We start from the raw sequence: 11,573 nt of genomic DNA on the forward strand, positions 1-11,573 counted from the left end.
AGCAAAACAAAAAAAAAAAATCGACAGACGTGCATATTAACATACTAATTTTGATTAGTATATATACAATACAAGTGGTTGACGAGCTTATTTAAAATACATCAGTTATAAGTGAGGTGGGAAAAGTTTTTTTTAATCCTAAATTTAAAGTTTGTTTTGAACAGAGCTTCAGTTATGTAACGAAAGAGCTTAATTTAATTAATTTTTGGAAATAAATAGACGAAAAGAAATAATCATTTAGATGTTTTTTTTTCTATTCTACTTATTCCGTGAACTGAACAAACTGTTACAAACAAGGAATTTTTATTTGAGAATAAAATTATATTTTCCGTGCACTTTTTCATGCAAACTTGGACATTATTCGAATTAAGACTGTGTGTTTGGTTTTTTTTTCTGTTCTGTTATGTGCCGGAATAAATTTTAAGGAATCTAGTTTTAGTTGAGGTAAATAAATAACGAAATAACTTTACCTACATACCATAGCAATTCGTACACACAGGGCTTTATGTTTTTTTCTACTCTATTTTTGTTTTGTATTGTTTAAAGGCCAAACAACCGACCGGAGCCCAGTAACAATTCAGTCTATGCAAAGTTTGGAGAGAAAAAAAAAGTTATAACAGAAAACACCCTGGAACGGATAATATTTTTCAAGACGTTACGCAAATAGTTTAACATTTAAAAAATCAAAAGTATTCATCATAACTAAAAGTTTAAAAAATGTGAAAATAAACTAAAAACAAACTTTTCGTTCGTCAACATTTTAGAAACTAAAGTAGAGATTTTAGGTCAATCACACATCGATCACCATATCACAAGCCAAACTAGGAACAACACAATATAGTACAGTGTTAATGCGAGACTTCACATTGAATTATGATAGTACCAGCTGTGGGTTCGAGATTTGAAAATATGAATTTTATTGAATTCACCTACGATTTACACCATATTAACAGTTCATAGTAAGTGTTATTATACATTTTAACAGCTATTGGTAACAAATGCTCAAATTAAAAATTTACTTCTTCGTCCAACTCGTGAGTTATTCACATTCCACGTACATCACCACAATACGTAACACATGAATATTCAAATCTGACAATCGAAATACAAAGCTACGTTTTCATCGTGTTCCACGTATAGAAAACATTGTCCATGTATGATATACGTCAATGATGTATATTACCCCTCCCCGACTAATTTCTCATATGTTTGGTGTATTGTGTCAATTTTATTTTTCTGTGAGCACAATGCGATTCCATCATTCATCAGATTGTGGTCTGCAATGACAAGATTTGATTGAATCGGTTAGTTGGATTGCGTATCGGATTTAGTACTTATTTAGTACATTTATCATGTAATGGACCATTTTCGTAAGGGACAAACTACAATATAATGGTCAACTTTCTCATGATGCAGACAATAAAGTAAATTTCTGACACCGTTTTTTTGTTGACACCTGTCGTTTATTTAATGCGACAGTTGTTTATTTGTCGCATTTTCGTTAGTGTCACTAACATTTTTATGATTCGCGACAGAAAATTTTGGAATTTTTCTCGGATTTAGTTCCTTTAAAAACAATTTGGGCGTTGAATGCCGAACATTTTTAAAGGGACCCTCGTTCACACATAAGGTCAGTCCGGACCTGAGTTCCATCTCGCTTTTCCGACGACTGTGGTTCCGAAATATATTTACGGAACTTTTATTTTGGAATTTGTGAGTCACAAAATTCATCGACAATGGATATAATGACAATAAAATATCTCCGATATCAGTTATAACGGAGTTCATACAAAGTCAAACATATTATATATGAATGAACGAATGAATTTATAAAATCACTGACTCTGAAGTATACACCACCACCCATTCATTGGTTATAAACCGCAAAACATTGCTGCATTTATTTCCGTTCGAATAAAAAGGAAACCGAATAATAGTGCGGTTAATATAGTACGATTAAAAAGGTTATATTTCTAAAAATAGCAGATATTATTTTCGTCAAGCTTTCTACGAGATTTTACACCGAACACATACACCTCGTCTCGTACTTGATATTCAGTGGCGATACTACAACAGCAAGTATCTTATAAAGTCTTATGTTGTGAGTATTTATGTGCTATTCCATTCGACTGTTATAAAATATGTAACAAGAATGAAAGGACAAAAAGAAAGGAAATTAGAAATGTTTCAAGGTAAATGATTTCGATGATTTGAAAAATTAATATTTAAAGCTTAAAGCTGCGTGAAGATATTTAAGAGTATAATAAAAGTAACATTTTGAAAATCGTGCTGTGAATTTTAAAGTCACTTTACATTTGTTATTACAAAATCGGTTTCAAATTTGTATTGGTGGAAGGATTTTCATGATGTTATTTGGTATTTAGTATTGATACCTTCGAAACATGAAAGGAATACGGAAAAAAAATATAAATGAGAAATGTACATTGTAAGCATGACTATTACTATACTGTAACTAATTATGTGATTGGAAATGAGCAAAACTGTGCATCAGCAAAAAATAATCAGTGCTATCGACTGACCGACACTTGAAAATACAATTTATATCTTAAAACGTCGACTGCAGGTGTGGAAATATATAATAGAAAAAAGTTCTGAGAAAACTGAACAGTTTATGCAAATTCAGGTAAACTGTTAACTTTCCTCAGCACTGGTCAAAGCTTTTGTGGTCGACATTGCGGCTTTATATTTTTCAAAAAGAATTCTGGTAAAAAGATTTCATCGAAAAAAATGCGAAACGCACAAATGTATGCTATTCAGCAAAGCATCCATGCCTCTTAAGAGCAATGGACCCTTTGCTTTGTAGGAAAAATATTTGTCTGCAAAACCTTTTTTTTTTCAAAAAGTAAAGCCATTAAAGCACAAAAAAGTGTTATTTTTAAAAATGAAAAATTGGTTTGTGGGTGACAACTTATCCCACTTGGAGGAACCTTTGCAGATTGTGTAAATTTATGTAATCTGCACAGGTTTCTCCAAGTGAGTTAAGGTATGACTCACAAACCTATGTTACCTTAAAAAAATTTCGTGCTTTAATGGTTTTGCTTTTTGAAAAAAAGATTTTGGTTCAGAGAAATCATCAAAAAACGAATATATTCCGCCTAAATGTAGACTACTTTGCAAAGGGTCTACTGCTATTAATTATACATCATGCAAACATGCATAAGGCCAGTTCAATTTAAAATATTTCGTCTAGATGAGAAAATTGCAATACCAAGCATTCACCGGTTGTTTTGAATCATACGTCTTGCGATCACCAAATGATTGAAAATGGTATTGCAGAATCGATTTTACGTTCTTCAATTTGAAAAGATTACATTAGTCTCAATAAGTCTCCCTCAATCCTGACCCGTTCCGTGAAGAACATAATATTATGTATAGAATATACAAAATGTTTTCAGTCAATTAATCTGCAAATCATCTCAACGAAGCCACCGAAATTTGACTATGTCAATCATATTAAAGTTGTAATCTAATCCTCAAATGAATCAGGGATAATTCACAAATTACATACGCTCTTTAGGTGGAAGGGGATGTCTGATAAAACCGTTCACTTCATATATTTTCGGCCTAATTGGTGGCGTATACATAATGTGGTATGGTATGGGTATTTTTGTTAAGGCCTCGTCAAATATTTTGCGTGCAGATTTTGTTCGCTTGTATTTCTACATACAATTATCTGAACTGCTGATTCTTCTGATCTTCCTTCATTGGTTCTAACATTCATTAGGCTATTTATGTAGGATAAGTGGCCTGATTCTATTAGGAAACATGTACCTAGGTATAGGCTATTTTGCTTATTGTGATTAATTATGTAAGTAATACGCGTATCTCCATAGTAGGTAAATATTGACGGAAGTAGTATAGTAAAAAAACGGTACTCGAATGTACTTCTTCGTCGTTTTTTTTTCTTCAAAGTAGTTCAGACGATATTAGTCAATGTATTCTAGTACTAATTCTACATACCAAATACTTGCACTTTGTACATGGAGAACTCATCTAAATTTTGCATGATCAAGATTCTTTGTAAAAATAGAGTTTGTAATGGGTTCTAAAAAAATGTAAAAATGTAAAACGTACTTCAAAAGGTTTCTCTTTTCTTCGAAGGCGAACTAGCTCGCTTTGAAATGAAAAATGTGTTCCAAGTATAGAATATTATACGGCGATCTTTTGACCCATTTCCCAGCTAATTAAAAAATGTGATTAACGGAATAAAAAATAGTTTTAAAAAAATGAGAATTCGCAGCAAACAGTCCGTCATTTTTTTTACAGATGGCAACAACGATAGCAACAAAGTTGCATGTTTTTCTCAAGTTTATTTCTTCTCGAAAAAATTTTGTAATATAAAATTCCGCAGAATGAAAAACATAGACCTCACTAATTAAAACTTATGCGCATCAATAGTCAATTTGCTAATTAAAAATAATTTGCATTGCTCTTTTTGTAAGCGTGATGTTATGCTATACACAAATACTTCAATTGAAATGTATGATATGAATGCGATAATTAGCACTAAACTAACTGGGGGGCGTTCAAAATGTACGTCCGCATTTTCCGATTATGCTCGTTTTCCAAAACAAGGATGCCAAGAAAGTCGTCATCTTATCGTTTATTGTACCGTAAGATTTCAGTACAGAATTGAGTTCCAAACAAAAAAAAATTATATTTTTTATCGATGGAGAACCTAATTATAAGACACTTGGTCTCGTATCATATGCCAAAAAAAGTGAAAACTTTTTTTATAAATCATTTTGAAAGTCACTAAAAACACGAAAATTCGAATAGAAATACAGTATGTCATCAAAAATTTGTGTATTTCGATTCGAATTTTCGTGTTTTTTAGTGACTTTCAAAATGATTTATAAAAAGAGTTTTCACTTTTTTTGGCATATGATACGAGACCAAGTGTCTTATAATTAGGTTCTCCATCGATAAAAAATATAATTTTTTTTTGTTTGGAACTCAATTGCAATGTTAAAATTATTCTTAAATTTTCGAGCCTCACAATATTCCATCACTTCTTTTGAAGCCTTATACAGATGGAATTTCACCAGAAACAGTCCAGTAATTTCAGTAAAATAATTTATAAAATTAGAATTATGCAAAACATCTCGAAATGGATCTCTGTTCCAAGAGCACCCTTCTATACGGTCGTCATTTTTGAATGTCCCCTCTATAAGCAAATTATTGAATTATTTTTCCGATTATTATATTTGAACAATTAGTATCATCAAACATTTATTGGTTCGATTATAATTTGTACAATTCAAATATTAAATTTGTCCTGATGCGATGCGAAACGCATACCAACTGCCGTAAAACCTTTCCACTAATTTAATGTCCTAGAAATTGCGCATAGCTCAATTTAGGATAGCCCGCAATTTTCGCATTCATTATTGTTTCTCACTCTAAGATAACAAACTGTGATTTGTACTTAATACGATAACGTTTAACTTTGTTTGTTATTTCTACTGTGGAATGGAGATTTTGGAAGAACGTTTAATTTCGATTCCAAAGTTTCGTGATTCAAGCAAAATAATCAAATTAAAATTTGTTCTTTAAATCAAAGTTAAATCAAATGAAAGGTTGGTGTTTTTGTGCTACAATCCCATATAGAATCAATGAACCGTCAGTTGGCTTGGTATGAAACATCATAGGGGAAATTATGTTTTTTAATTAAAACTTATGAATTTTATACGAAATTACTTTTTCTGTTGCATTTTCTTTCCCGTTCTATCTATTTTCTATTTTTAAGTTTATTTCCCATCCGTAGATGTCAATACCTATTTTAAGAAAATTTAATTCCCTTCCTTGATCACTTTACCTTCCTCTCAAAATATGATAAATTGAAAGGCCTCCGTTGTTTGTGTAGGCTTTTTTATGTCTTAGCGCGTTGGTTTATGAAAGATTTAACAGAAAACAAAATTTAGGAACTTTTAAGGATCTTTGTGAATTTCAAATTCCTTAAAATGTGTGCAAAAAAAAACTTGAAAAAACCTCTAAAATGACACTTTTTAAACATTTTTCTGGAACCGATTTTTCTCAAAATAGCTAGCGACTGTTCACAAATGCCGTCCTGCGGTTTGTGTGAGGTGGTGTTAGGAAAAACAGGATGGTTTTTACTTTAAGCTAATATTGACCCATTTCGCGTGTCGAGGGAGGATGCTGTCGAGAAATCTGTAAAATAGCGTCATTTGTTAACGGCCCCTATGTATTTCGAACATAACAGAAAAAACATTTGGATTTTTAGTGCAATTAAGTTATTAAATGAAAATAAAAACTTAAAAACCAATTCACTCTCATCTCTCCCACAATTGGTTTCAATTTGCATGAGTTGTTTTGGTTAATCGTAACATTGTTGCCTTTTCCACTTTATTTTAATTTAAATTTAAAAAGTTTTCAATCTTTTTTCATTTAAACATCAATTCAAACTATAGTTCTCGCTTGTAGATTGTTGTCTGCTTTCAATTAGAAATGGTTAAAGTTTTATGTGAGTTCGACACGAGGTCGTCGTAGAGATCCATGAATTTGTGCAGCTTTAATTTCTGTGACAATGGCTTTGTTGCTGCTATGACACCATTGATCAATGTTAATCACCATCGTAATGACATAAAGTTCTACGTGAATGACGATACTGTGAACGCGAATATAGTTCCTAAAAACATACAGGCAAGGTTACGTTACCGAAACTGACAATTATGCTGCGTTTTTCATTGTAATCGGATTTTTGGCATATGCTAAACAATGGAAAACTCATTATACTCGTGTGCTTGTAAGGACGCTATCACCACAAAAGTACACACTAGACTACCAAGAAGGGTTAACAATTCTTGGTCACGTGATTAGATTTAAAACACGTCGGTTCTCTTGCTATCATCCCCCTACCTTCAATATCATGTGAACTTGTACTACCTTACTACCTTGAGTTGAGTCTATAAAAGCCTTCGTTCTTCGAGAAGCAACTTCATTCATCAGTACATGGACTTAGTATCACTCATCAGATGGGGACGATATGCGGTTCACTAGTTATTAACTCTGTATGCCGACACTCGTCGCGTTAAAATAATAATAAATAAAAATGTAACGGTAATAACTGACTGTCATTCCTCGGTTAGACTAACTGTAATGCACATATTGATCTCTACAATCGATGTCTACAAGTGGATTATGTGAGTTTGATAGTCATCAGAACCAATAAGAAATAATGGCGGTGAAGAGGAAGTACATGAAAAGAATTATTCAAGACTTGGTGCTACTTAATAAAAGTTCGTACCATTCTCAGATTGAAATAGCAACTCGAGTATCCAACTAACTCAACAATATCAAACTTCGCTTCTGTTGTCTGTCTCTGCTTCAGCAATAAACTTCATTTTTTCTTTGTTTCGTCTTTTGTTGTGAATATGACTATTGCTTTCATAAACACAAGCAATTGAATGTCTAATGTGTAAAATGGTACGGCAAAAGTAGTATAAAATGGTCTGCATTTCAAGATAAACGAAAATTTCAATTATTATTGTTTCCCTCTCTGTGTATTCATCGTTGTGTCCATACCATCGCAAGCAATCCAACTTTCTTCAACGTTAACATATTAGCCGAACACGCAAAGTACAGTCGACAACTGAGATTTCGCTATGGAATAAAACCGTCTGACTGAAAACAATTTCGTGTATTAAAAACCTTCTCGAGCTTAACAAGAATATAATGGCATCACGTTTTGCGATTTAAAACACAACCCAGATGTGAAGTTCTAGAAATGAAGTCTACATATTGCACACAAGGAGATATAATGTCTATCCTAATATGTGTGCATTAGCCAGTCATTCTGGCATGGATATATTGATTAATGATCTTCTGTAACAGTGAGATTCTTAATTTCAACAAGTGCAATCGCTAATTAACAGATTAAACTATTAAACTATTAACCCAAATAGCAGAACGGGAAACGTACTTGTATCGTTTCCATTTATCATTTGTTACTATGTCACCTCTAATGCTCAATACTGATAAAATTAGACTGTTGTTTACAGTATAGCAATCACGAAGCCAATTCCACAAATTCAAATTGGTAAAATTTTTGCCATTTTGATTTGTATCATCGTAAATTAAGTCATGATGTGAAGTGTCTCTAGTTATTTTCGGCAGTCATTTAATAAATGAGGCGAATTTAAATCTATAAATAAATGAGCACGAAAATAATTCTCGACAAACAAACAACAAAATTGGAAATGAGTCACAGAAGGATCTGTTCATAAATTTCGTCACGCAAGAATTTTGATGATGTTCACTTCTCACTTCTCTAAATCATTTATTTTTTTCCTGTATTGATAACATTCATTCACATTCACGTGACAGAGGAGACCCGATGTTTATTCTACGAAATTGATGAACGGTCCCTAACACTTTCTTAAATTAAAGGAGATGAAAAACTTTACGATAGAAACACCAATTAAAAATAGGAAGAAAAAAAAAACGGAAAATTTACCGCTACAGTTGCTGAACAACAAATGCATAAAATGACACGTACAAGAGACGAGGCAACAAAATAATTGATTCCGGATTATATATTATAGTTACAATCTCATGCATTCGGTTATGTAAACAAGCAAGGTGCATTTACCACAAAATCTTATTCGTTCGTGATATTCGAATTCGAGCTCACCATCCAGCAAAATTTAATCACCAAAAATCCTTTCCGTTCTACTGTGCACACATTCTTCTACCGTTATTTCGCGTATACATTGAGTTCCTGTTTATGACCACAATCCTGAATCAAACCGCAGAACCGAAAAAACATTTAACTACCGTTACCATTAGCACAATATTTTTGGAATCACATTATCCGAAATTTGCATGTTTCACTTAGTGAAAGTCTATTGAAAAGTCGTTACAAGCGCCGAATGTTATTACAGCAAAATTATTGTTTAATCGACCATGCAAAATCAAAAAACACTTTATTGTACCACACCGTACCCCCGATTGAATAATCACATTCTTCTATTCGAACCGTATACCACACCGAAGATATATCATTTAATTCAACTGAAAGAATATATTGTGTATCCCTTCTAAATAAGACCCGTGGAGGAGCTAACCGCTTTTTACAACCGAATCCTCCGAAAGCGATCACTATACTAAACTGTTGGCTATTCTCCAACTCAAGTGCTGTTACTCAATTCTTCCGATTCACTTTCCCATTTTTCATACAATTCCTGTGAATGTGTGAAAACGTTTCGACGATGAACAACAGCGGTACGTTTATACCAAAAAATTCTTTCGATAGAATTTTAAAATAATCTTTAAGGACGCATGTTCTTTCGTTCGGAGGGGTATTTCGAGTGCATAATATTCATACAAAAATAACCAAATAAAAAGGATGTTCTCGTTGTATTTTGTCATTCAGTGAATGTGATCCGTTGTCGGAACAGAACGGTTTTTAGAATATTTTTTTTCCTCGATTTGAATTTACATGTTCGATGAGAATTGTTTTTTCTATTTTGAAAATTTTATCCTTTTTTCAAAAAAAAAAAAACGTTACCTTTGTGTATATAATGCACACATCAGCATGAGAACGCTGTTTTAACCACTTCCATATTTTCCATTTAATACATTTTCGATGAGTTTGCGCTCTAGTCAGCTCTGCACCCCCACACACTATCAAACCCGACTCTATATCCCTTCGAATGTCCTGAGAGTATGTTGTCTAGCAACACTTTAGTTTTCTTTATTCTCTGACTAAACATCAGTGTAAAATGAAAATAATTCGATTATAATTTTTTTTTCAATTCTTTTGTGTTATTTTCTTTCCTATTCCACTCAAGTTTATGTTAGGTACAAGTACGAACAACATCAATATAAGCCTTATGTATATATACCATGTTGAGAGGGATATGCTTTTTTGTTTTGTTTTGTTTTGGTCTTCATAAATGTATCACCCAAATATGTATAGCGTACTGTACATTTTTTGGTTTGTCTGTGCTATCTCTATATATCGGTTGATTTTTCTATTTTGATTGAACCAACAAATAAAAATTTTATGTACGCCCCATGCGTCGATTATACATATACCTACAATTATACCCATCATATACAATATTTCAAGATTTTTTTTTTCTTCTTTAAAGTATGTTTGTGCTGGAGTGGTGAGAAGGAACTGAAAATTCAGAATGCGTAAAATCAACAAAACCATCAATATTATGTGGTGAGTTCTTTGCCACAAATTACGCGTCTCAATTTTATCACATAAATATTCGTTTATTCGACGATACATTTTGACGATAGCATTTCCATCTTAAATTATTGATATCGAACTGAATGGTACGTTAATTTATCTTCGAATTAAGATGTTTTGTTTGGAGCCCGTTAAATAAATATATTTGTTTTGGGGTAAGGGGTTCATTCATAAATTACGTAACGCTTTTTCAGTGCTGTCATCAAAATTAAATCCTCAATTTAAATAAATAACTCGAGAAATGCGCACTCTGTGACGTTAAAACAATTCTCTATCCCCCCATTTGTAGGGGTTAGAACATAGTTTTAACTTTGCAGGCCGCGTATTTCTCGAGTTATTTAAGATTTAATTACTATGACAGCACTGAAAAAGCGTTACGTAGTTTATGAATGATCCCTGAGGTAAAGAGTATTATTTCTGTCGAATAAATTGTTTAGAATTTTTGGACACTTTCGTTTTGCGAGAGGACGTTGTCAGTAAATATTAACTGTACGTACAAAGTTAAAGTTTAATTAAAGCGGATATTTCGAGATGTTTGCACGAAATTTTTGAAGGAGTTTCGGAGGAAAAGGTTTAGCTGATGAGATAAATAAATTGGTAGACAAATACCAAAATAAAAAAAAGTTTACTTAAATACTCCCACGTAAATGACAAAGTTTTTCAGGAATTTGTGCAACTTTTATTGTGGCATTTTGTATTTGTATTTGTTTTGTTTTATTTTTTTTTTCATTCTGGTTGCGATTCTGACTAGGTTCCATGTTCTCGGGGACATGGTTACACCATAGAATCGAAAATGACGATGAAGAAAATGTATTGGATGCTCAGAATCCGAAAAAGAAAAGCGTAATGACGACGCGACGGATTTAAATTGTAACAACATTCAATGGGCTACAAAGATTATCTGATATACAAATCCAATTTCACTAGTCTCGTTATCATTGCCATTGCCTCAAGCGTTTACAACAGGGTACTGGAACAATGTTCAACGAGTTTACCCACTTCAGGTGTAGGTAGGTGTGCAATATACAAATGTTTTTTTTCGTCAACGACTGGTGTGAGTCAAAATAAAAAACGTGGGTGACGAATGAGTGTAAATCGCATTTTTTATGCATCTGAATCGAAGAGTTTTACGGTAGAGATGATAGGATGATAGGCGGCTTTACCATAATCTTTTTTGTTTCGCTTTTTTGAGTTTTGTTTTCTCGTCTTCGTATTTTATTAGGATCAATATGGTCGTTCAGTCTGTAATGATGGAACAAATACCTAATTAAGTAAATGACGTTGGTCGTTTGAGGTTGGTCGATCCGAACCGTAGGAGAAACATTGTCGG

The 11,573-nt window shown here is 32.7% G+C and overlaps 1 protein-coding gene across 1 annotated transcript in view; it reads right to left on the reverse strand.

Annotated features, from left to right (window-relative positions):
• LOC119070229 overlaps positions 1-9,129 on the reverse strand; it is a 55,628-nt gene extending 46,499 nt beyond the window's left edge. The window contains exon 1 of the mRNA XM_037174497.1: positions 8,633-9,129. The gene's annotated coding sequence lies outside the window, so the exon portion shown is untranslated. The remainder of the gene's footprint in view (positions 1-8,632) is intronic.
• Positions 9,130-11,573: the final 2,444 nt, after the last annotated feature.

Source organism: Bradysia coprophila (assembly GCF_014529535.1).
Source record: "Bradysia coprophila strain Holo2 chromosome X unlocalized genomic scaffold, BU_Bcop_v1 contig_58, whole genome shotgun sequence".
Taxonomy (NCBI): Eukaryota; Metazoa; Arthropoda; class Insecta; order Diptera; family Sciaridae; genus Bradysia; species Bradysia coprophila.